We start from the raw sequence: 27,685 nt of genomic DNA, 5'->3' as shown, positions 1-27,685 counted from the left end.
ACACACACACACACACACGAGACCTCTATAAAAGAAGAGCTCGCAGTCTGTTCTCAGAACCCCCGGTCTGGTCCCACCCAGACTCGCCTCCTGCCAGCCGTAGAAGCTCTGAACCCGCCTTCGCCCGCAGGGTGCTTCCAGCGCTGCGCAGCTCTGCGCTCTGCGCACGCCCAGTGTGGGCTGCCACTCCCAGAATTCCCCGGGGCTCGGGCAGGGCAGGTGCTTCGCTTCCCGGCTTTCCAGACCCTGCTTCGTGTGCTGCGTTCCATGAGGGCTTCCTGCTCCTCTTCCGTGTCCCTGGTGGCGCGCTGCGTGGGCGTGGTACCCATCTGAAGAAGAAATCCGTGTGGGTCGCTACATAAAGGACTGCAGACGAACGCTGGAGCCGGCGTCGCACGGTGAGTGGCGGTGAGAGTGGGGTTGCGGGAGGCGCTCAAAGCGGGAAAGCCCGGGGCGCAGGAGAGGAAGTCCGCCCACCACCTCGGCCCGTGGGTGTTTGAGCAGTAGAAGAAGGTGCTGTTATGTGTGAGAAGGAACGGAAGCGTGTGTTTGTGAGCGGCCGTGCGGCGCTTGTGAAGGGCCGCGGTGCGCCTCTGTGCGGTGGGCGCAGTTGTGAGACTGCGACAGGTGCGCAGTCCTTGTGTGACGGAGACATTGGGTGCATGTCCTTTATGTGACAGTAGGTTGCGCTGGCTCTGTGGTGTCATATGACATACAGCTTTTGGTCCCTGCTGCTGCTTCTGCGCTCCTCTCAGCCGTGTTCCCCTGCCACAGAAAGATAGGTCCACAGTTAGGAAATCAGATTTTGAGTCCCGTTAGGATGGGAATTTTAATTTTTTTAATTTTTAAAAATTTTTATTGGGGAATATTGGGGAACAGTGTGTCTTTCCAGGACCCATCAGCTCCATATCAAGTCGTTGTTTTCAATCTAGTTGTGGAGGGCGCTGCTCACTGGCCCATGTAGGAATCAAACCTGCACCTTGGTGTTAGGAGCACTGCGCTCTTAACTACTGAGCCAACCGGCAGCGCTTATTTATTTTATTTTTTTAAATTAATTTTATTGGGGTAACATTGGTTAATAACATTATATAAGTTTTGGGTATATAATACTATTACTAATACATCACCTGTTTATTGCATTGGGAGTTTTAGATCACGATTGCCTGTGAGATAGGCTTCCAGGAACATATGGGTAGAGAGACTCCAAGAATAGGATTCCTTCTTGGGACTGTCCTCCCTGGAAGTTCTTTGGGTTTCCTTTATATATTTGAGCAGTCCCTTAGCTCTGACGTCAGGAACCTGATGTGGCCATGGTACAGATTCCACATTGTTCTTTCTTTATTGTGCTTATACATGTGTGTATGAGATCACAGCGGGTGTAGCCAGGGAGGCTGGAACATTGTGTTTATTCTGGATCATTCACCCTTTAAGATCTCTATAAATCAGAAGTAACAAAAATGAGAAGTTAATTGTGATGAGTGCTTGCTCGTCAAAGCAGTAGGTGGAGGACTAGGTGGACACTGAAGTTGTCCAGAACAGGAGTTCTGAACCAGGGGTTCCTTCTATTTGTGGGATTACAGGGGACCACAAACCTCTTGTAATCATAGAAAATTACTGCATATATTTGTAAAAATGCATTTTTCAAAGGAATACATAACCCAAAAGATTTATAATTGGGTTTTTGATCTGCAAAGATGGTTATACCTTGGGATGGTTTTGCACAGAATTTATAATCAAGATAATGGGAATGGTTAAGAAAATCACATGACATCTGTGAGATAGAATATTATGTAGATAATAAAATTTCTGTTTATAACAATTAGTCATTATAAGAAAAAAATGGCCATAATCTATTGTTAAGCAATTTTCATATTGTAGATAATAGTACTCAAGAAAATTTGAAATTATATATGCAGCTCATTTTAAAAGACAATTTTATTTAAACTTTTTACAAGGATGATATCCAAAATGATATTTTAGTTATTCAGAGAAAAAAAGAAGAGGTTTAACCACATTTATTGAGCATTTTTTGTGTAATCAAAACTTTTATACCTATTTGGGATACATATTTTCATTAATTTGCAAAGGGAATTTTCCTTTCCATTAAAGTTTGACTATTTATAATGAAATGTCTGTAATTATATCAGCTAAAGCATATTCAAGGACAAGTAAGTGGTTTTTATTTCAATTACATTGATTTTTCATCGCAGGCTAAGTATTTCCAAATTTATAGCCTCTCCCCAAAGTGATGTCTATAAATATTTTTAATACTTTGAAATATCTTTGTATTGTATTTATGATGCTGGAATTAATGCAGGCTTATTGAAAAAAAATAATTTCCTGAGGACTTTATTAAGAGGAAAGCAAAAACAACATAACCTCCCTGCCTAGAGATAATCACTTTACTAATTTGTTGTATGTTTTTCTAATTTTTATTTTGTCATATCTGGTTTGATTTTGGCAGAATAGATTGATTAAATAAGGGAGACAAAGAGTCCAACTCTTAGTTTGAAAAAGAAATGTTTTCCAGTAATAGGTTTCTTTACATATCTGTGCATGTAGGAAGACGAGGAAAGGGCCAGGGATCTTGTTTGAACAGTATTCCAAGTAGTTATACCTTTTAGTTATTAGAAATGCTATTTAAAACTTAATTACCAGGCCACCATATTACTAAGACACCCATTCAGAATTAGTAACGTGGAGATTTAACATTACTTTCAGCAACAATAGCACTAATCTCTGATTTCCAGGTGTCTTGCAAGTAGAATTAATATTTCCAAACAGTTATTATACCAGCAAATAAGGATTATATTTATAAATATTTACATAAATCTCCATGTGGTACAGAAGAATAATAGTCATTCTCCAGTTAATATTCTCAATTTTATCATGTAGTTCTTTGAACAGGTTTATGATTCTGAACACAGTTTTTCTTGCTCTCTGTAGCTGCTGGGGTCTAAGGAAGGGAACATTTTCTTTTTCCTGTCTGATAATCTCTCTTTTTTTTTTTAACTAATGATTTTATTAAGCAGAATTCTATTTTCTCAAATGTAGGTCCTGAAATTTTAAAAATTAGAATTATGAGAAAGTAAACTCAAGAAGCACAAGTTTTAATATAACAAAAACAATAAACACCATAATTTAACTTTGTTTTATAATAAAAAATTAAGGGGCATGGGAAGATTTTCATCTTTAATAATGGTAGATAGTTTATATTACTCATCATGATATACTTTTTAGTTTATTTGGATTATCTTGATTAGTCTTCAAAATAGTCATATGTCGTAGGTGATTTTCTTATTTCAGCTTTGCTCACGAGGAAACAGGCATTGAGATATTAACTCTCACAGCTCAAAGCTCAATATTACTTCCTGAAAGTCTGAAAACAGAGCCTGTTTTCTTAATTTCAATAGGATACCATCTCCTAAATTATACGTTCCTTTTTAAATCTGCCTTCTTTACCGAGCAATTCTTTTAATATTGTTTTCATCAATTATACAATTTAATATCTTCCTTAATAATGGTATAGTATGTCACAGTATAGCAGACCCGTAATATATTTAACCTGTTTGCCTGCTATAAGATTTTTATGTTTCTAATTTTGGACTATCAGTTATTCTCTGATGAACATCCTTGTGCAATATACTTTGTGAACGTCTATAATTACTTCCTTTAAAATTTTTCTAGAAATGGTACTTTGTGGTAAAAAAAAAAAAAAAAAAATACTTCTTTTGATTGTCTAAAATATGCCAAACCTGGAAAGTGTAATACTTGGAGTAATACAACCATTAAATAGAAATAATTGCTTCCTTCAAAGTACTTACAAGCTGTGAAGGAAGTTAAAATCTGAATTAAAATAATTGTAAGGTAGTATGTGGTAAAGGCCACTGGAAAGATTTAGGTGGGCTGCCTTGTGTTTCACAGAAAGGAAACTTTAGTGTGACTATAATGACAGTCAGGATATGAACAAATTATACTGAGTACATGGGTTCTGTATGGCAATAAATGAATTTTTTACTGTAACCTTTGTATCTTACAGATTTCATATTAATCATATTAGATACATAGCAAAATTAATAGATAATTCAGCAGCTATCTGGATGATGTCATGATAAAACTGATAGAATTAGAAACAAAATTCTTTTTTCAGAAAGATCTGAAGTAAACCTGAATTGAGACTCTCTTCAACTCCCAAAACATGTTACTCAGGGACTGTTCTCCAATTTTTTGTAGACAGAATTCCAACATAACTGAGACTAAATGATAAAGTGAGTTCAGATATTGGAATTCAAAAGAACAAAATATAACCCACTTAGTAAAACAGTCTGTATTTAAAGAACTTTGGAAGTCTCCAATTTGGCGATTTAAAAAAGCATGCACATATTTCACGTTACTATGTCACCCCCATATAAATTTCCAACTTCATCTTGTGTTTCATGATTGTCTGTCTTTCTCTGTGTATTGATTAATATATTTTTATATTTTATAAAAATAAATATGTGGTCAACTTGATTTTTCTATTGATGTTATATATGGAACATTCTCCATGTCCTTAAATATTCTTTTCAACTTAACATTTAATGATTACTTTGTATTCTAGTACAATGTTGGTTTGTCATGTATTTAACTAGTAAGCATTGCTAGACTCAGAGTGCTGAACATTTCGGTCCATCTGTAGTATTTCAGTCAACTTAACCTAATCAAGGCCCCAAAAGAGGTTCTGTTGGATAATGTGGCTGGCCTCGTTTCATTATTGAAGATGGGAATGGAAAGAGGAAGATCTGCTCAGAGCAGGACGGAGTTGCCTAATCTCAGGTCCAGATCAGCCTCACCACAATGGCACATTGACCAGAAAATTTCCTAGTGAGGTACCTGAGTCTGGCTTCAATGCAGAAGTGACTCTGCAGCTAAGACTCCGAGGAATTGAATGAGGAAATGGATTTGTTTAGAATACTAATGTATCCAAATTATGTGTGATAATGAGGTGATTTGAAACCTGGAATGGAAGAACATAATTATAACATTAACTTAAGTCCAGTAGGGAAAAACTAAAGCACAACTGGTCTCAAGGTCTTTCTCTTCTCCCAGGTCTGGGTTTTCTGGACTTTGCTTTTCTGATAGAGGAACCCAGAGGACTGATCCACTCTTGCAGGTCTAAAACCATGGCCCATGTAAGTTGATGTTTCTCTCCTTGTTGAAATATGTATGTGTGTTTTAGGTCATGTCAGTATTTTCATTAATTTTTCTGAAGGTTCCTAAAAGAAAAAAGTAACCTGCTTCCCAGCTCTTATTCCAGTGAAATGTGATGCCACATTACCTAGCGGTCTCTATGTGGCCCATTGTAAACTAACTAGTATTCACGTAATTGCTGAGCAAATTAAGTGCCCATGTTTCTATTAAGTACAGTGATGGAGTAGTAAAGGGTTAAGTTCTTTGAAGTAAAAGTTTATGCTATGTGGGTCAGGTCTGTGATTTGGTGAGATGGAGACAAATGGTTATATTTAACTATCCATGATAATTGAAATTTTCTTCAGACCTGAGATTTCCAAGTAGACGAAGTGGAATTTGTCATTTAATGAACTGAATCTTAATATAGGGTGAAATCTCACTCTTTGTATGGATGAGTATATGACAATGTGGTCATGGGCTTGGTAGGAAAGCCATGAAACATAATACTAAGGCTATTTTTTTGTTGAATGAGACTTGTTAAGCTTGGGTGACATCTATATAATTCCAGCCTTCTTCAATATCCCTTGACTGAATGTATTACCTGTTGCATAATTAATTACTCCAAAATGTAGGATCTTAAAGCAGTAAACATTTATCTCTCAGATTCAGTGAGTCAGCAATCTGGACATGGCTTAGCTTGGCTCTCCTGCTCTAGGACTCTTACAAGGCTATCAAGGTGTTGATGAAGGTTGTGTCATCTTAAAGCTCAACTCTGGGTAGATCTGCATGCAAGCTCATTCAGGTGGTTGTCGACAGGATATAGTTCTTCTTGGCAGTGGACCGAGGGCCTCGCTTCATCAGTAGCTGTTGACTGGAGACTGTTCTTAGTCTATTGTTCTGTGGCCTCTCCATAGGGCTGCTCACAACATGAGAGCTTCATCAGAGTGAGCAAGTGAGACCGCAAGAGAGGATGGGCGATGTGGAAATTGTAGTCTTTTATAACTTAATGTTGGAAGTGACATTCCATCACGTGTACTATATTCGATTTGTTAAAAACAATTCACTCTTGCTACATTCAGCCCACATTCAAAGAGACGAGATTACACAAGGACATAAATACCAGGAGATGGAGGTCATCCGTAATGAAATTACCTACCACACTCAAAATAAGGAAGTCGCTCAGTGAAAAATAGTAGATGGCAACAAAAATAAATATTATTATATATACGCGGTCTGACAATTAAGTTTGAGAACTTGCCACCGTGAACTTACATTGGCAGTACTGTACAAACAGCTCAGCAAGGTTTCAGAACCTTGGTATATCACTGTCTCACAGCTATGTTTGTGTCGACGTGTGGCAGTGTCTTGCTGAGTGGCATTCATTATTGTTGGTGCATGTTTTTGTGTGCCGTCATGAAAATGTCTGAGCTTGAATTACAGCACCGAACAAACATTAAATGTCTTGTTAAACTTGGCCAGAGTAGAAGTGAAATCAGGGGCATGTTAGTCCAAGTTTATGGGGATAATGCCATGAAGAAAATGTCAGTGTACAAATGGATTAAACATTTTTCTGAAGGGTGAGAACGCATCACTGATAAGAGAGGTCAGGGCGACCATTAACGAGCAGACTGATGAAAAAATTGCAAAAATTCGTCGAATAGTGCTTCAAAATTGTTGGCTGACTGTGAGAAGCATAGCAAACCAAGTAAACATCGATAGAGAAACAGGAAAATCTTAACTGAAAATCTTGGCATTTTCAGAAAGGTGTGTGCAAAAATGGTCCCGAAGGAGCTCACCGATGAACAAAAGCGAAGGAGAGTCAAATTTGTCAAGACCTTTTGGAGAGGCAAGACGATGTTTTGGGTCATGTTCCCACTGGTGGTGAAACGTGGGTGTACCAATATGACCCTGAAACAAAACGTCAAAGTGCACAGTGGAAGTCAGCCAATTCTCCACAACCAAAAAAGTTCCATCAGTCCAAATCAAGAGTCAAAATAATGTTGCTAACCTTTTTTGATATCAGAGAGATTATTTATTATGAATTTGTACCAACAGGACAGTTAACCAAGTTTATTATTTGGAAGTGCTGAAAAGGCTGCATGAAAAAGTTAACCGACCTAAGCTTTTCGCCAACAATTCATGGCTCTTGCATCACGACAATGCACCAGCTCACACGGCACTGTCTGAGGGAGTTTTTAGCCAGTAAACAAATAACTGTATTGGAACACCCTCCCTACTCACCTGAACTGGCCCCCAATGACTTTTTTCTTTACCCGAAGATAAAGGAAATATTGAAAGAAAGACATTTGATGACATTCAGGACATCAGTGGTAATACGATGACAGCTCTGATGGCCATTCCAGAAAAAGAGTTCCAAAATTGCTTTGAAGGGTAGACTCGGCGCTGGCATTGATGCATAGCTTCCTAAGGGGAGTACTTGAAGGTGACCATAGTGATATTCAGCAATGAGCTATGTAGCACTTTTTTGAGGATGAGTTCGTGAACTTAATTGTCTTGTAGTAGGTGAAAACAGAATCTTAGAACTGGGAAAGACCTTCCAAATGTACAAACTCACTGTATAAATGTTTAAATCTGATATATTTATAAAATGTAATGTTATGTGCCAACTAAACATGAATTTACTGAAACAAGTGAAAATCCTTATGGTAATATCTTACATAATGCTTGAAGAAAGTCTTAATTTTATGCAACCCAGTTTTCTAGAAATTAGAGAGAAACAGCTCATGATTAAAATTTTCTCTTCCCCTCCCCCCCAAAAATAAATAAAATAAAATAAAAAAGTTTCTTCCCTTAAAATATTCCTCAGTAACTCAACTCACATTTATTGAGAATTTATGAGCATCATAATGTATCATTTGGACATTATTCCTTGTGCACTTTTTTAAATTTTGTAGGAAAACATTTTGACAATTTCCAAAGGGTTCTGATATTTAGAAGTACCCCGGGGTTTGGAAGCTGTTTTGTCTGTGTCAGCAGGCTTCTTCAAAAATATGTGTACGTTCTGCTTCAGTCTCCTTCCACATCACAGATTGCCAGCCTACTTGCTTTCCATATTCTTCTTTTCTGCATAGAAGTCTTTCATCTCCTCTGCTCCCACTTTCAAAGTATTTTCTTTAATTTCTCCAGTAATACATCTATTTACTATTTCAGGGATCATTGACATTCAGAGATGTGGCCGTAGACTTTTCTCAGCAGTAATGGGAATGTCTGGACCTTGTTCAGAAGACTGTACTGGGACCTGATGATGGAGAACTATGGTAACTTGGTCTTACTGGGTATGTTTATCAGCCTCAAATAACTTAGATTAATTTATAGTCTACTGTGTAGTAAGTAGTCTATAGGTTTTTTCCACTGCAATTTTCAGGGCTGCCTTTAAAGAAAATAGTTAAGTTTGTTTTCCCTCTTCCCAAAAAAGTGGTTTGAGCTTTGTTAGGTTAGAAGTGGCAACTCCACGAAATGCCTTCATCTTACCTATCCTTCGATGACATTCACACCTTCCTCTGTTTCTTTGTATTTGCCTCTCTTCTATAATGACCAACCAGCTAGTTGAGAAATCTGTGGTACAGAGTGTATAACCATTGTGAAAGGATTCACGTTTCTTTTTCATTTGTGCTCCAAATTGCTATAATACTCCATTTGATTATCTGATCCAGTTTCAGGGGAATCAACTTCACAAAGGGTCTTGAATTGCTCTCATTATCAAAAGAGCCTCTACAATTATATAATGGTGGATTGGATAATTGGAATTCACTTTACCAAAAGCAGTCTGTTTTCTAAAATAAAGTTAATCTGATTTGTAGTTGAAAGTCGTCATCCATGAAAATTACATTCAAAATGCAATGAATATCTTATATCTATCTTTTCTTGTGTACTCTAATAATATAAGAACATAGCAATAATGTTAATAGCTAACATTGTGATTACTCTGTAATAATCATTATTCTAAGCATATTGTGTGATTTAATTAATAAAAATAACATAGGATTAACTGATTTAATCCCCACAACTGTACTATTATTATCCCCTTTTTGCAAGTGAGAATACTGAGATATAGTGGGTTTAAGTGAATCGCCCAAGGTCAGACCCAGCTGGAAGGTGGCAAAGGCAGGAATTGATCCCAGGCTCCACATTGTGTCTTCAGCCACATTATGCTTGCTCTCTAGAGTTAGAGAACATATGAGTTTAAATTGTAAACAAATAGCAAAATAAAAACTTTACCTTACCTAATTGATCTCTTGTTCTTCAATTCTCTCATTCATCCCTAAAATACTCAATATTGTTATGACCTTTTGATTATTATAATTTTAATCTTAACTAGTTGCAACTTATTTCTCCATTCTGTGGCTTTTGTTTTTGTTTTGTTTTTTGTACGCCGGCCATTCCATTTCTAAGCCAGATGTAATTACCTTATTGGAGCAAGGAAAACATCCCTGTATGGTTGTAAGGGAAGAAACAAGAAGGTGGTGTACAGGTAAGAACAAGTCAGGCAGGAGAAGTTATCTGTGTAAGTGATACCTCAGGTGGTAAACACACTTGGTAAACACATCCTTGAAACACTGGTTGGAAAGCTCCCTTCTCAGTGAAGAAAAGGTTTGTAATGTGGAGAGGAAATATCAGCATGAGATATTCAGTGAATTTTACTGAATGTAAAGTTTTGAAAAATAACTATTTCAATAGCTTCAGATAAAGAAATTGAACACCTATTCAGAATAAAAAAGATTCAGCAAATTAAGAACAGAACTACCTCAATTTGGTAAAGGTCATGTATGAAAAACCTACCTCAACACTTGCGTTTTCTGCGCCAACATGAAAAACACAATAGAGACCAGAAGCAGACACATCATACGATTTCATTTTCAACAAAGGTGTCAAAACAATCCAATGGGGAAAGGAAATTCTTTTTTTAAAATGGTGCTGGAATAACTGCGTATCTAGGGGCCTGCCTGGTGGCTCAGGCAGTTGGAGCTCCATGCTCCTAACGCCAAAGGTTGCCGGTTCGATTCCCACGTGGGCCAGTGGGCTCTCAACCACAAGGTTGCCAGTTCGATTTCTCGAGCCCCGCAAGGGATGGTGGGCACTGCCCCCTGCAACTAAGATTGAACATGACATCTTGAGCTGAGCTGCTGCTGAGCCCCCGGATGGCTCAGTTGGTTGGAGCATGGGCTGTCAACCACAAGGTTGCCAGTTCGACTCCCACAAGGGATGGTGGGCTGTGCTCCCTGCAACTAACAACGGCAACTGGACCTGGAGCTGAGCTGTGCCCTCCACAACCAAGATTGAAAGGACAACAATTTGACTTGAAAAAAGTCCTGAAAGTACAGTGTTCCCCAATAAAGTCCTGTTCCCCTAAAAAAAAAAACAAATGAAGTTTTTTTTAGAAAAAGAGTATCTGTAGGGAAAAACGAGTCCAGAACCCTACTCACACCATAATAATAAACTCAAAATAGATATAGATCTAAACATAAAAGCAAAAATTATAAAAGGTAAAGAAGAAACTCTTGGTTTGTTGATTTTCTCTATTCATTTTTTATTGTCTACTTCATTGATCTCTGTTCCAACCTTTATTATTTCCTTTCTTCTGCCTGGTTTGGGTTTAGTTTGCTCTTCTTTTTCTTGATTTTTTTTTTTTAACCCCTTCTTCTGCCTCCCCCACCCAGTCCGGTTCAAGCCATTGTCTCTCAGTCTAGTTGTGTATAACATAGCTCCCTGGCCCATGCTGGTATTATGAGCTTTGAGCTCCCCCCGGCTGAGGCAGTCCTTCGCTGGATGTTCTGTTCACAGTAGCCCAGCTCTAGGAAGAGCCGTTCTTCACAATCTTAGTTGTAGAGGGCGCACCTCACTGGCCATGTGGGAATCGAACTGGCGACCTCGGCATTAGGAGCATGGCACTCCAACCACCTGAGCCACCAGGCTGGCCCCTTTTTCTTGATTCTTAAGGCAGAAGATTAGTTCACTGATTTAAAATCTTTTTTAACATAGGGATTTAATATAGCTATATATTTCCTCTTACTGTATTCATAAACTTTGGTATGTTCTGTTATTTTCACCCATCAAAGTATTTTTAAATTTCATTTGTCATCTACTTTGACCCACGTTTCTTAAGGGTGTATTGTTTAATTTTCACACATTATTAAATTTAAATTTTTCAAATTTCCTTGTTACTAATTTATTTCATTCCATTTTGGTCAGAGACCACACTTGTTTTATGGCCTAATATATGTTCTATCCTGGAGAATGTTCCATATGTACTTAAAAAGAATGTATATCCCATTGTTTTTAGGCAGGGTATTCTGTTGAATTGTGGTAGGACTACTTACTTTATAATTTTGTTAAAGTCTTCTAAAGCCTTCATAATTTTCTGTCCAGTTGTTCTATCTATTATTGAAAGTGAGATTCAATTATAGTTGAATGTTCTATTTTTTCCTTCTTTCTATTGAGTGTTTGCTGCTTTAAAATATATATATATATATATATATATATATATATATATATATATATATATATATATATTTATTGGGGAACAGTGTGTTTTTCCAGGACTCATCAGCTCCAAGTCAAGTTGTTGTTTTTAATCTAGGTGTGGAGGGCGCAGCTCACTGGCCCATGTGGGAATCGAACCGGTGACATTGGTGTTACGAGCACTGCACTCTAACCAGCGGAGCCAACTGGACTCCCCGAGTGTTTGCTTCTTATATTTTAGGGCTCTGTTGTTAGGTGATATATATTTACTAATATTATATTGATAGATTGACCCTTTTATTATAAAATATTCGTCTGCCTCAACTGACACTTTCTGCCTTAAGTCTTTTTTCTGATATTAGTAAAACCACTCCAGCTCTCTTTTGATTACTTTGCATACTTGTATCTTTTTCCACCCTTTATTTTAACCTATTTGTTTCTTACAAATGTGTTTCTTACAGTTGGATCATGTTTTTTATTTATTTATTTTAAGATTTTATTGGGGAAGGGTAACAGGACTTTATTGGGGGAACAGTGTGTACTTCCAGGACTTTTTTCCAAGTCAAGTTGTTGTCCTTTCAATCTTAGTTGTGGAGGGCGCAGCCCACCATCCCTTGCAGGAGTCCAACTGGCAAACTTGTGGTTAAGAGGATGCGCTCCAACCAACTGAGCCATCTGGGAGCTCAGCGGCAGCTCAGCTCAAGGTGCCATGTTCAATCTTAGTTGCAGGGGGCGCTGCACACTATCCCATGAGGAAGTTGAGGAGTCAAACCGGCACCCTTGTGGGTGAGAGCCCACTGGCCCATGTGGGAATCGAACCAGCAGCCTTTGGAGTTAGGAGCATGGAGCTCCAACCACCTGAGCCACCAGGCCGGCCCCATGGTTTTTATTTTTAATCCTTTCTGCCAGTGTTGGTCTTTTAAATGGAGTGCACACTCAATTTATGTTTAATGTAACTACTAGTAGAATTTGCATCTAAAATTTTGTTACTTATTTTCTATATGTCTTGTGCCTTTTCTTCCCTCATTTTCTTAATTACTCTTTTGTGTTAAATAAATATGTTCTAGTGTACCATTTGATTTCCTTTATTGTTTCCTTTGCTATGCAATTTTTGTTATTTTCTTAATGGTTTTCATGGGAATTACAATTAACATCTCATTCTGTAACAATCTAAATCAGATTAATACCAACTTAATTGTAATAGCATAAAAAACTATGTTTCTGAATAGCTCCATTGCTTCCCCAAGCCATAATTTGAACACTTAAAAGAAAGAAACAGAAGAGGGAGCTGTAAAAACCACAAATTTAGAAAAGGTATCCAGAACCTTGACTCCTTTCTCAAATTTGAGGAAAACTAATCTCACATATAAATGGCAAAAAGCCCAAGATCAAATTCCATACATGAATTTATATGACTAAAGTTAATGATAGTTGTAGAGACAATATAAAAACATCTAAAACAAGTGCCCTGAAAACAGGGAAAAACTATACTATTCTATTAAAAAACTGCTATAAAACAAGAAAATACTTTGAGATATGAAAGATCACAAATAAGAATTAGAAAAACTCAGAATCAGGTAATGGATTCACAAATAAATTTCAAATAAATTAAAAATAGTTAAATACCAACTTAGAAAGAACCATGGGAATAACTCCCAGAGATAAATGTTAACACAAATAAGAATTAAGAAATATTTGAAAAGGATATGAAAATGAATAACCTATCTAGGCTTCTGTATAAGTCTTATATTAATGCAAAGGTGAAAATCTTTTCAAAAAAGACCTAAATCAGATTAGGAATCCTAATTACTCTTATAAACAATTCTACTTCTTCATAATGAACCAAAAATCTTATAGGATCTGATCCTTGCTGACATACTAGCTTCATGTCCTGTTAGTCACCAGTCACTAACTCTAATCTACATGCTACCCCTCAAACACACAAATTTCATTCTCTAAAGTCAAAACGACCATGAGAGGTAAATGTTCTGAATCGATTCAGGACATCGAGGCAGCCACAACAGTGTAACTAAAGAAACTTATGAAAGAAGACTTCCAGAACTGCTTCAGAAAGTAGCAAGAATGATGGGATAAGTGTGTTCGAAGCGAGGGGGAGTATTTTGGAGGTCGTTAATGGCAATGTGTCTTACTGTAATAAGTTTTTATTTAAACATTCACCATGTTATTTGATCACACCTTGTATATAGACTTGTTTAGCCAAATTTTACAATAACTAGTTTTCTGAGTAAATCCCTTATTATGTATCTTCAAGTGGTTGTGTTTCTCTTCAAACTCTGACTCACATAACAGTCGTTTATCTTTTTTATCTCATGATTTTATTTAAAAGTTAGCAAACAATACTGTAGAAACATTGATATGTAAATTTCTAAAATGTTGCATCTTAAATTTAGTTGGTAAATACCACCTTAGCTGTAAGCATGAGTTTAGTCTTCCACATAGAAACTAGACACTAAACTGTGAAAGAAAACAACTTCCTATTGTTTGAAAACATAATTAAGTAGAAGATTGTAAAAATGCATAGATCTGTAATAAAATAATTGTACAAGAGTACTCCCCTTTCACAGTATTCCTTTTTACTTTGTTTAAGTGTTATTGGTTATGCTGTGGGATTTAACCAATACAGCACTAAAAGGCAACTATTTAGGGAAAAGGCAGAAAAAGGAAAAGGGAATGTATGTAAAGCAATATTTCTTTTAGGTACAATAAGCATAATAGTGTTTTAGGAAGACAAGATAAAAATTAGGGTTAGCTTGGTTCTCACGAATAAAAACAATGAGCTAAATCCTGAGCTCCTCTCTGTGAATCTAATAATCAATGCCATGGTCACCATATTGGTAATCTCTGGCGTAGTCATCTTGGTACTCGCCACAGTACTCATTTCAGTATTCTGCCTGGTAATCGCTATCGCTGATTTCTGGCCTATTTATTCCTGTTCCTTGGCTTCTGTTGTGAATGACAGGTTTTGTTGGAGCAGCACAGTATTTGGGATCATATACTTGCCACCCAAGCCCATACACACATTCCTTTTTGGGAAGCGACTTTGTTGGTACCCATCTGTAGAGAATTTGTTGAGTTGTCCACTGGTTGTAAGGTTAGATTCTGATCATAGATGTCTCTGCTGGTACCTGGCACTAACACCCCCACCTGGCTGAAGACTAATCATGGTGCCCATCTGCAGACTAATCGTGGTCTGATCAAAAAGTTTATCAGTTGGCCTTTTGGGATCATAAAGATGGCTCCTGGACTCATAAGCTGTCATACTTGGCTGGCTGGCGCATTTGTTCGTTCCCGTCTGCAAAACAATTACACTTTGGCCAGCTTTTAATATTCCTTCATCAAAGCGTCTTTGTTTTTCTGCATACTTAATTCCAATGTCAGTGGTTGTATGGAAGCCTTTTGTTTTAGCCAGACTTGCTAGAGCCACAAGTGTAGTCTGAACCTCCGTTATATTTCCATTCTCAAAAAGATCATTTGCTTCAAATCTGTCATGTGGCTTCATACCATAAGCCTGAACAGCTTTAAGAAAGTTGCCACTATTCTCCAGCTAAGGCCAGTTTAACGAGGTCTCGTTGACCTTCACTGAGCCTGGCTTTAGCTTGTTTATGAGTTCGCAGAGGATTATGACGTCTTTTAAGCCCAGCAGAAAGTTGATGCCAAAGCTTATACCAGTCGCTTCTGTCCAATTGCAAAGATCTGCTTGATGCTCATACTTGGAAGCAATCTTGTTCTTGACCTCGGCCAAAAGTCTGTAGGAAGGGCCCTTGTTGAAGTGAGTCATGGTGATTGGCAGCGGGAAGAGGCTTCGCTCTGCACAGGGGTTCTCACACTTGGCTTCCCCACTCCTGGCCCCGAGGAGTGGCCACAGCGCCAGAGGATCAGAGGTCTCCCTGGGTGGTGGAGGGGTGTGTGCGGTGCCTCGGTCCAACTGGGTCCTACCTATCTTTTAAAAAAATTATTAGATGATAAAATAAAAGTCTCTTATTTTTACTCACATAGGTACGATTTCTTATGTTCATTCTGTTTGGGGTAGTTCCACTTTTTTTAAATATGGTATTATCTCTTTTCTGGTTAAGAACTTTATCATTTTGTGTAATACAGGTTGGCTACTGATTAATCCCTTCATTGTTTTGTTTTGTTTTTCAGAAAAAGTTTTTCTTTTTTTCTTTTTTTTTTTTTTTTGAAGGATATTTTTGTTGAGTATAGAATTCTAGGTTGACTTTTTTTTCTTTTCAGCAGTTTACAGATTTTGTTCAGTGGCCATCTGGCTGGTAGAATTTCTGTGGTCATTGTTATACTTATTTCTTTTTATCTAACATGTCTTTTTTCCTGTGGTCACTTTGAAGATTTTATTTTTATCATTGTTTTCATCAATTTGATTAGGAGTGTCTTGGTCTGAGGATTTTTATGTTTATCCTGCTTGGAGTTTGCTGAACTTCTTTGATCTGTGGATTTGTATTTTATTTCAAATATAGAAACATTTCATCCACTTTGTTAAAATATTTTTACTTTTTATGCCTCACCTTTTCTTGTGGGTCTCCATTATACATATAATTGACCTCTTAATACTGTCCCATTAGCCACTGAATTTTTGTCCCATTTTCTTCCCATTGTTTTTCTTCTGTTTCAGTTGCAAGAGATTTTATGTCTTTGTTTTCTGAAGTTTTCTTTTTTAATATCTAATCACTTTAAATAACATCCAATGAAATACTCATTTCAGATATTATATATTTTTTCTCTAGATGTACCATTTGGTTTCTTTTTAAATATCATCCCTTTTTTTACTCATACTGTGTTGAAATTTTCCTTTAAATACTTGAACATAGTTACAATAATTTCTAACGTCCTGTCTGCTAATTCCATTATCTTTGTCATTTCAAGGTACATGTCATTAAACTGATAATCTCTCTGGGCTTTCAGATATCTTCTTCCAATATGTTCTCTGGTATTTACTCAAATTATAAACTCCCTGGTTTTTCTTTGGCCAGCTATGTAGAGTTACACTGTATGCATTCATAGCTTAATACTGTATAGAAACTCAATCTGGATTTGACTGTATACTAAAGGTATAGTTAAGCACCTTCTTCTGAACATCCTGTCAGTTGGCAGACTCGGGTTTACTCTTTTTGAAAAGGTTAAAACTGCTATGTTCTTTTCTTTAAAGTCACCTCATGTTTGATTGTCTCCTTTTGTGATGTTAGAAGCCAATTCTCACTGCCTACATAATTTAATTCACTGAAAGTTGCAAAATCATCATACTCTAATTTTGTGATTTCCTTTTGTAACATAAAATTTTTATTAAATACACCCATGAAATCATCACCGTGGTCAACATAATGAACGTATTTCTCACTGGTATGTTAGATTCCTAGGGCTGCTATAGAAAATTACAACAAACCAGGTAGTTTAAAATAACAAATTTATTGTCTCACTGGTCTGTATTTCAAAAGTCTGAAATAAAGGTGTCAGCAGACACTCTAAAGGTGAATTCATTACTTGCTTTTTTTTTAGCTTATGGCTGCTGCAGATAATGTTTGGCTTGTGGCTACATCACTCCATTCTCTGCTTCCAGGGTCATATTGCATTCTGCTCTCTCAAAATTCTGCCTCTCTTTAAAAGGTACCCATGTTTGCGTTTGGATCCCACCAGATAATCCAGGTTAAGCTCCTCCTCTTGAGATCCTTAACTCACATAAGATAGTATTTAAAGTTGAATACATCTGGGATGGGGGGAGTAGCAGCATGTTCTTAGCCTGCTATAATACCCAAAAGTTTCCGTGTCCTTCTCTCCCCCTACAACTTCCTTAGGCAAGCACTGATCGACTTTCTGTCACAATAGAGTTGACATTTATCTCAAGTTTTGTATAAAGATGATACAGTGGGAAGTTTCTCGTCTTGCCTCTTTCACTCGACATAATTGTGTTGAGGTTCATCTGTGTTGTATTGAGAGTTTGCTGCTTTTTATTGCTCAGTAGTATTCTGGTATTTGGTGATAGTACAATTTGTTTATCCATTTATCTGTTGATGGACAGTTCTAGTTTTTGGCAATAACAAATAAGGATGCTATGGACATTTGTTTATAAATTTTTATATGGCTATATGCTTTCATTCTTTTGGGCAAGTACCTAGGTGTTGAATGCCTGATTTGTATGGTAGGTATGTACTTAAATTTGTAAGCTTTCAGATTTAGAGTCAGATACATAAGATTGTAAATTTAAAATTGTAAGGAACTGTTTTACAGCGTTGTTAACCATTTCACATTCAGCTGTAAGAGAGCTCTGGATCCTCTGTTTCTTGAATAATGGGTGTGGACATCCTCTTTTAATTTTAGCCTTTCGAATAAGTATACAGCAGCATTTCAATGTGGTTTTAATTTGCTTTTCCATAATGACTAATAATTTTGGGTACCTTATTTGCTGTCGATGTAGTATCTTTTAAAATCTTTTTTTCCCTTCTCATTGCCCACATCCCCATCCCTTTTGGCAACTGTCAGCTTGTTCTCTATATATATGGGTCTGTTTTATTTGTTCATTTGTTTTTTAGATTCCACATGTAAGTGAAATCATACAGTATTTGTCTTTCCCTGCCTGACTTATTTCAGTTAGCATAGTACCCTCTGGGTCCATCCATGCTGTCTCAAATGGCAAGATTTCATTTTTTGTTTATTGCTGAGTAATATTCCATTGAGTATGTATACCATACCTTTATCCATTTATCTATTGATGGACATCTAGGTTGCTTCCGTATCTTGGCTATTACTAGTAATGCTGCAATGAACACAGGGATACATATATCTTTCCGAATTAGTGTTTTGGATGTCTTCGGGTAAATGCCCAGAAGTGGGATTGGTTCACATCCTTGCATCCCTGCAATAAATCCCACTTGGTATTGGTGTATAATCTTTTTAATGTTTTGTTGAATCCGGTTTGCAAATATTTTTGTTGAGAAATTTTGCATCTATGTTCATCAAGGATATTAGCCTATAATTTTCTTTCTTTGTAGTGTTTTTGTCTGGTTTTGGTATCAGGGTAATGCAGGCTTCGTAGAATGAGTTTGGGAAGCATTCCTTTCTCTTCAATTTTGAAATAGTTTAAGAAGGTTAGGTATTAATTCCTCTGTGAATGTTTAGTAGAATTCACCTGTGAAGCTGTCTAGTCCCGCCTGCACTTTTATTTGTAGCAAGTTTGTTGACTACTGCATCAGTTTCATTGTTAGTAATCGGTCTGTTTAGATTTTGTATTTCTTCCTGGTACAGTCTTGGAAGGTTATATATCTGGAAATTTGTGCATTTCTTCTAGATTGTCCAATTTGTTGCCATATAACTATTCATAGTATCCTTTAATGATTCTTTGTATTTCTGTGGTGTCAGATGTAACCTCTCTTTCATTTATGATTTTAGTTATATGGGCTCTCTCTTTTTTTCTTGATGATTTTGGCTAAAGGACTTAGTTTTGTGTATCTTTTCAAGAACAAGCTCTTAGTTTTATTGATCTTCTCTATTTTTTTAATTTCTATTTTGTTATTTCTGCTCTGATCTTAACTATTTCCTTCCTTCTGTTTACTTTGGGTGTTGTTTACTCTTTTTTCTGGTTCCGTTAGGTGTAGAGTTAGATTATCTGGGAATTTTCTTGTTCCTTGAGGTAGGTCTGTATAGCTATGAACTTCCCTCTTAGAACTGCTTTTGTAGCCATCCTATGTCTTTGTATGGGAACATTTAATCCATTTATATTTAAAGTAATTATTATAAGTGTGTACTTTTTACCATTTTATTAATTGTTTTTTGGTTGTTTTTGTAGTTCTCTGTTCCCTTCTTTTGTGGTTTGCTGTTTTTCTGTAGTGTTTTGCTTTCAGTTCCTTTCTCTTTGTTGTTTGTATATCTTTTGTAGGTTTTAGGCTTGTGGTTACCATGAGGTTTATGTATATTGTTCTGTATCTATAGCTGTCTATTTTAAGCTAATAGATGTTTAAGTTCAAATATATTCTATAAGGACTACATTTTTCCTCCCCCCTTAGTGGTTTATGTTATTGATGTCATGTTTTAGATCTTTTTGTGTTTTGTATCTCCTAACTACTTATTATGGTTTGAGTTAAGTTTGATACTTTTTTCTTTGTACCTTCAGTAGTAGCATTTTAAATGCCTGATTCACTATGTTTATTAAATAATTAGCTCTATCCGTGAGGTTGTTTTCCTTTCTCATATTTTCTTATTTCTGTTTATGGCCTTGCCTTTTCTGCTTAAAGAAGGCCCTTTACATTTCTTGTAAAGCTGGTTTAATGGTGGTTAACTCCTTTAGATTTTGCTTGTTCAGGAAGCTCTTTATCCTTCAATTCTGAAATGTCAGCCTTGCTTTGTAAATTATTCTGAGTCTTAGGTTCCTTTTTTCAGCACTTTAAAAGCTGTGTTGCTACTCCCTTTTAGCCTGTAAAGTTGCTGCTGGGAAATCAGCTGATAGCCTTATGGGGTTTCCTTTGTATGTAACTTGTTATTTTTCTCTTGCTTCCTTCAAGATTGTGTCTTTATCTTTAACTTTTTCCATTTTAATTATAATATGTCTTGGTTGGGTATCTTTGGTTACATCTTGTTTGGAATTCTCTGTGCTTTTTGAGCCTGGATGTCTGTTTCCTTTCCCAATTAGGAAATTTTCAGCCATTATTTCTTAAAGTTTCTGTTCTTTTCTGTCCTCCTCCTTATGGGATCCCTATAATGCTGATTTGAGAGCTTGATGTTTCCCAGGGATCTGTTAAGCTATCCTTGTTGGTTTCTTTCTTTTTTTTTTTTTTTTAAATTCTCTTTCTTTTTTTGCTGTTGTAGTTGGTTGATATTCACTAGTCTGTATTCCAGGTTGCTGATCAGTTCTTCTATTAGCTAATATGCTCTTGATTCCTTCTAATGTATTTTTCATTTCAGTTAATGTATTTTTCAGATCTGCTTTTTCTTTATTGTACCTTTGAACTCTTTTTTGAAGTTCTCCTTAAGTTTCTCTATTCTGCTCTCAAGTTTGGTGAGCATCCTTATGACCGTTTCTTTTAATTCTTTATCAGGCAAATTACTTACCTCTGTTTTCTTAGGGTTTTTTTCTGGGAATTTTTCTTGTTACTTTATTTGAGAGATATTCTTCTGTCTTTTCATTTGTTTGACTTTCTATGTTGTTTATATGAATTAGACAAAATAATTATCCATCCCGGCCTTGAAAAAGTGGCCTGATGTAGAAATGGCTTCTGAGTAGGCTGTGTGCCCGGAGGTTTTGGCAGGCCACTTGGAGCTGAGTATGTGCCTGAGGCATTTGGGGCACTGGCCTACCGAGCTGGAGTGGCTCCTGGTGGTGAGGCTGGTTGCATGCAGTGATGCCCCCTTTGTTCAGGGCTGAAATGGGCTCAGGCGATGTGTCCAGGAATGTGCTGCAGCGACCTTTCAGGTAGGCCAGAGCACCTGGCCTACCTGAATGTTCTCTGTCTTTGAGTTTGTTTCTGGATTTGTTTTGTTTTTTGTTTATTTTGATTTTTAGATTCCACATATAAGTGAAATCATATGGTATTTGTCTTTCTCTGAGTTACGTAACTCAGCTCAACATTGTCTGGTCCATTCATTTCAGTTTTTTTATGGCCAAATAATACTCCATTGTATATATACATATATATGTATTTATTCATCTATCGATAGATACTTAGGTTGTTTCCGTATCTTGACTACTGTAAATAATGCTGCAATGAACATATGGATGCATATATGTCTTTTCAAATTAGTCTTTTGGGTTTCTTTGGATAAATACCCAAAGTTAGATTACTGGGTCCTTTGTCTCTTCTTCTTCTTCTATTTTTTTTTTTTTTTTTAAGATTTTATTGGGGAAGGGGAACAGGACTGTATTGGGGAATGGTGTGTACTTCCAGGATTTTTTCCAAGTCAAATTGTTGTCCTTTCAATCATAGTTGTGGAGGGTGCAGTTCAGCTCCAGGTCCAGTTGCCATTGTTGTTAGTTGCAGGGGGCGGAGCCCACCATCCCTTGCAGGAGTTGAGGAGTTGAACCGGCAACCTTGTGGTTGAGAGCCCACTGGCCCATGTGGGAATTGAACCGGCAGCCTTTGGCATTAGGAGCATGGAGCTCCAACCGCCTGAGCCACCAGGCCGGCCCCTTCTTTGTCTCTTCTTATCTACTTTGTTTTAAAGTCTATTTGTCTGATATAAGTATTGCTACCCCAGCTAGTTTGTGTGTGTGTGTGTGTGTGTGTGTGTGTGTGTGTGTGTGTGTGGTTTTCATTTGTGTGAAATAGTTTTTTCATTCCTTTACTTTTAGTCTGTGTGTGTCTTTTGATCTGAACTGTGTCTCTTGTAGGCAATATATGTATAGGCCTTGTTTTCTTATCCATTCAGCAACCCTATATTTTGATTGAAGCATTTAATCCATTTACATTTAAAGCAATTATTGATAGATATGTAGTTATTGCCACTTTATTATTCATACTTTTAATCTTTTCTTCTTCTTAAAGTAGCCCCTTGAACATTTCTTGTAATATTGGTTTGGTGTTGGTGAACTCCTGTAGTGTTTTCTTGTCTGAGAAGCTCTTTATCTGTCCTTCAATTCTAAATGATTGCTTTGCTTGGTAGAAATAATCTTGATTGTAGGTCCTTGCTTTTCCTCACTTTGAGAATTTCCTGACAGTCCCTTCTGGCCTGCAAAGTTTCTGTTGAGAAATCAGCTGACAGTCTTATGAGAGCTCCCTTGTAGGTAACTAACTGCTCTTCTCTTGCTGCTTTTAAGATTCTCTTTGTCTTTAAACTTTGGCATTTTAATTATGATATGCCTTGGTGCGGGCCTGTTTGGGTTCATCTAATTTGGGACTCTCTGTGCTTGTAGGTTTGTATGTCTATTTCCTTCACCAGGTTAAAATATTTTTTTTATTTTTCAATTACACTTGACATACCATATTATATTAATTTCAGGTGTACGGCATAGTGTTTTGACATTTATATAACTTAACGAGGTGATCACCCCGAAATTTTAGTACCCTCCTGACACCATATGTAGTTATTAGAATATTTTGACAATATTCCCTATGCTGTTCTTTACATTCTCATGACTACTTTGTAAATGCCAATTTGTATTTTTTAATCCTTTTTATTAACAGTCCTTATGTGGTTAATTTTTAATTTTTAATTTTTTAAAATATTTTTATTGGGGAAGGGGAACAGGACTTTATTGGGGAACAGTGTGTACTTCCAGGACGTTTTTTCCAAGTCAAGTTGTTGTCCTTTCAGTCTTAGTTGTGGAGGGCGCAGCTTAGCTCCAGGTCCAGTTGCCGTTGCTAATTGCAGGAGGCGCAGCCCACCATCCCTTGCGGGAGTCAAACCGGCAACCTTGTGGTTGAGAGCCTACGCTCCAACTGTTAAGTCTGGGAATCTTTCACCCCTCAGAAAGACAGAGACACACACGACAATGCAAGTCACACAGCGAGGTTTATTTCCAGCTAGCTGGGGTCCCCCGTCTCTGCCCGACGCAGCGGGTTTTAACAAAGGACCCCTAGCCTACAAAGCTAAGGGTTTTTATAGCAGTTTTAGGAGCTTAGTAATTACTAAAGTCTTAGGGAGTACAGTATGGACTTCAATTCTTACATAACTAAGACATTCTGTAATTCCTAAAGTCTTAGGGAGTGCAGATTGCTATGCTTCAAAGAGTTTACAATAGATACGCTTCAAAAAGCTTCTATATCAGGAGATAAAACACCTGGTCTCTATGCCCACATCCTGGAACTAACAATTAGGCCATTAGGATGTTTTAAGCTCAAGGCTGTTAGGCTGTTAATCTTACTCTGACTTTAAAGTAACAGTTTTTGAACTCAGGGCCGCCAGGGCTGTTAACCCTATCTTAACCGTAAAGCGGCAGGCCTTACTCAACCAACTGAGCCATCCAGAAGGCAACTCAGCTCAAGGTGCCGTGTTCAATCTTAGTTGCAGAGGGCGGAGCCCACCATGCCTTGCGGGACTCGAGGAATTAAACTGGCAACCTTGTGGTTGAGAGCCCACTGGCCCATGTGGGAATTGAACCGGCAGCCTTCGGAGTTAGGAGCATGGAGCTCTAACCGCCTGAGCCACCGGGCTGGCCCCCTATGTGGTTAATTTTTGTATTGTCACGCATTTACAGTTGAAATCAGAGGGGGGTGTGTGCTGTAGGGACTTAATGCCACTGTACTGGAACTAGAATTTCTTCCGTTAAGGAGTTATTTAATGGTGAGAAATTTATCTCTTGTGGTTTCATTGTTGATTCATTGCTTTTTATTGCATGTTTTATAATCATTTTTATGCTACTATTTTTGCAGTTTGGGCCAATCATAGAACTCTTTAGTCTTTGAAGTTTTCCTCTCATTTTGGCATAAGATTTCTAGGTTCACCTTTCCTGTTCGCTTTTTCAATTTTCCCTTTGTCCAGCTATCCTATATGCATATTTTAGATACAAATGTTGAGAAATTATAATATAGGTTTTATAATATAGGTATTAAATATAGGTGTTAAAGTATGCTCATTACAACTCTCTTTTCTGGCAGCTTTTTTCTATTTCTTCCGTAACATCTGGCTAGTTTAGGCTTTCTCTTTTTTGTCAGTTTTGATGAATTTTCTTAGAAAGTTACCCACACTTATTAAAGTATTCATGTAGTACATTTAAATAAATTCCTTTGTAGTTCTTATTTTCCTCTTTTCTTATTTTTGTTTGTTTTTACTCTCTTATTTGATTGGTTTACCTAATAGTTCCTGTAACAATGTTTTAAAGCGCCAACTCTTTGATTTATTTGTTAATGCTACTGTTTTCTAACTGATATTCTGCTTCTATCCTTATTCTTTCTACTTTGTTGTTTATTTTCTGTATATTGGGCTTTGATCCACAACTCACTCTCTTTTATAGAGATAATTATTTTAAGTTTTGAGTTCTCTCAGTGGTGAAATTGAATGCCCAAGATTCTGATGTGCTTATTTTCTGCATTGTCATTTACTAGAATTTTTCCATTTCAGTTTTTTTCTTTGCACAGTGATTTAACATTTTTGGAGAGGGCATTTCCATTTCCACATGGAAGAGCTTTTGTTTTCTAATATTTGTTACTAATTTCCATTGTCATCCTATTCTGAAGAATGTTGTTAATATTATTTCAACTTTTTGTGCACATACCATACTTTAGTTACAGGAAGATATTTTTTTTGCCCCAAGCCACAGTCCCCTCATTAAGCACTTTAAAGTTTGCTGGGGAAGCCGGTTGGCTCAGTGGTTAGAGCATGATACTCATAACACCAAGGTCCCCGGTTCAATTCCCACATGGGCCAGTGAGCTGCACCCTCCACAGCTAGATTGAGCTGCACCCTCTACAAGTCCATTGAAAACAACTTGACTTGGAGCTGAGCTGCGCCCCCAACAACTAGAATGAAAACAACGACATTTACATGAAATGTCGTTGAAAAACACACTGTTTTCCAATTAAAAAAAAAAAGTAAACTAAAGTTTGCTGAAGATAGAGCTTTATATACACTTTTTATCCTTCAACCCACAACTGCCAGTTCTTTTTCACATAATTCTTGACACTCTTCCTCTAAGCTCTTTTATATCATTCAGGTCCCCTTTTTTTGCCCAAAGTCCCTAAATGTTCAAAATACCATAAAACTAGTATGTATACCTGGTATATGTCAGAAAATTGATTGACATACTCTGTTGAGGACTACCAGAATGTTTGACCGTGGTTAAAAGGGAAAGCTAAAGACGACTCGAGAAAAGATATGAAATAATAAAACAGGTTGAACAGCTGTAGGGATGATACAGTATAAAATCTCAGGGGAGGATAACTAAGTAAAGACTCTGGGTATCGTAACTGAAGAGTCAGAAAAACGCATGGCTATGCATAGGGGAAGTACAGTGATGGAAATGTGTGCTTTTCAGGGACTTGTAATTGAAGAATGATCAGATATAAATAGGTGCCTTTAAAATCTTTATATATCTATATGTTTATATTATGATGGAAGTGGTATGTTAAAGCTGGGTGGTACTGGCTCTCTAGGGACAAATTTTATATATCATCCTAAGTCTGGCTTTAATTACATTATATTGATAGCTTAAAATTGCCAATGATGGGAGTATTTACACCATCGACATTGGCAAGCACTCCAAATCAGGGCTGTGTATGTGTGTGTGTAGAGCTGGTTGTTAAACATTTACCAGCACTCTACTGCATAACTTACTATTTTCTAAGCTCACTTTTTATGTTTTCAAGTTTTATAACTGTTATTTAGAGTTCCGTAAATCATCTCTAATGGGTGAGATTTTCAGTTGTCTTTTAATTACTACTGTAGAACATATTCTAGTGAAGGAAACAGCTTTTTTTCTCACTTATTTTAGATTTGGGATCAAGATATGAAAGACTCAGCCATGGAAAAATGTACACCTATACAAAACATTCATCTCTTACTCCACATCACAGAATTGATAATGGAGAGAAACCCTATGAATGTAAGGAGTGTGGCAAGGCCTTTAATCGTCATACAGACCTTAGAATACATACGAGAATTCATACAGGTGACAAACCCTCTGAATGTAAGGAATGTGGAAAGGCCTTTAGTCATGCCTCAAACCTTGCTCAATATGGAAGAGTTCATACTGGTGAGAAGCCATATGTATGTAAGGAATGTAGGAAGGCCTTTAGTGACATTGGAACACTTAAAATACATCAGAGAATTCATACTGGTGAGAAACTCTGTGAGTGTAAAGATTGTGGGAAGGCTTTCAGGAGTAGCCATCGACTTAGTATACATTATAGATTTCATACTGGTGAGAAACCCTGTGAGTGTAAGGAATGCGGGAGGCCTTTAGTGTATATGGACAACTTACTCACCATCAGAGTATTCATAGTGGTAAGAAACCATTTGATTGTAACAAGTGTGGGAAGTCTTTTAGGCTTAGTTCAAGCCTTAAAGTACATCAGAGTATTCATACTGTTAAGAAACCCTTTGAATGTAACAAATACGGGAAGTCCTTTTGGCTTAGTTCAATACTTAAAGTACATCACTGAATTCATACTAGGGAGATACTTTCTGGAATATATATATAGTAGACAAAGGAATTATACCAATGAGAAACAATTTGAAGAGATTGCGAGAAGGCTTTTGTATATGGTTCAGTTCTTATAAGACATCTGGATAAGTCACCCAGCAGACATTCCGCGTATGCGTATTTCCTCTAGCTTCAAATATAAAGGGCAACCGGCTCAGATAAGAATGAACCTTGCTGCACACCCACCAGCTCAAGCATCCTGTTTATCTTGAGGGGCTTCTGCGCAAATGAAACTTACAAGGTTAAGTGCTACTCCAAACTCCCGATGCAGCTAATCCTTGCTTGGTCTTTAAAAAATAGAGACCTATAATTCCTTTCTGAACATGCCTTCAAAGTGGAAGTCTTTGACCATGAGCTCTAACACATCATCTAGTGCCCGCTGGTAATCTGTCAGCTCCAAATCTTCCCACTCTGCCTCATCTGTGATAGGTCCGCGGCATTGTCTTGTCCCAGAATCAGAGAGTAAATGCTCTGAAGCCCCAAGACATTGAGGAAGTACTAGGATGCAGAACTCCCCCAGGATGCATCCAATGTGAGTAGTTTGAGTCCTTGCTGTAGCATAGGCTTAAAACGGAGGGTCAGTGGAAATGGACCTTGATTGTGACAAAGTCTGAAAAAGTCACGTTGATCCATCCACTAATAAGAATCACAGGGCGAATGTTTGTTACACTGCCTTTCATCATGTCTATGAGCACAGTGGAATCAGTCACAGGAGAAGAGACTCTATCTTCCTTTTTGTTTTGTTTTTGTTTTTTTTAAGAATCCATCCTCTGTGTCTATGAGTTTTTGTTTCTTCATTTGTTTGTCTTGTTCCTATGTTGTTTTCAGTTTTATATACCACATATCAGTGAAATCACATTGTTCTCTACTTTTTCTGTCTGAATTATTTCACTTAGCATAATAATCTCAAGATCCATCCATGTTGTTGCAAAGTTACCA

At 37.1% G+C, this 27,685-nt stretch overlaps 1 non-coding gene and 1 pseudogene across 3 annotated transcripts; one reads left to right on the top strand and one right to left on the bottom strand.

Moving 5' to 3' along the window:
- Window positions 1-179: 179 nt before the first annotated feature.
- Window positions 180-27,685, top strand: LOC109458013 (uncharacterized). 3 transcript variants are annotated; one of them, XR_012490486.1, is made up of 5 exons: window positions 180-398; window positions 5,089-5,171; window positions 8,341-8,465; window positions 9,587-9,661; window positions 26,036-27,685. It is a non-coding gene; the product is annotated as an uncharacterized LOC109458013 (transcript). The 3 variants fall into 3 exon arrangements; XR_012490484.1 differs by having other exon boundaries at window positions 182-398; window positions 9,583-9,661; XR_012490485.1 differs by lacking the exon at window positions 26,036-27,685 and adding an exon at window positions 11,768-14,110 and having other exon boundaries at window positions 182-398; window positions 9,583-9,661.
- On the bottom strand, window positions 14,475-15,618 carry LOC109458074 (calponin-3; annotated as a pseudogene).

The sequence above is a fragment of the Rhinolophus sinicus genome, linkage group LG11 (assembly GCF_036562045.2).
Source record: "Rhinolophus sinicus isolate RSC01 linkage group LG11, ASM3656204v1, whole genome shotgun sequence".
NCBI classification, from domain to species: Eukaryota; Metazoa; Chordata; class Mammalia; order Chiroptera; family Rhinolophidae; genus Rhinolophus; species Rhinolophus sinicus.
The sequence above is the reverse complement of the archived record's forward strand: the minus strand, read 5'-3'. Positions and strand labels throughout refer to the sequence as shown.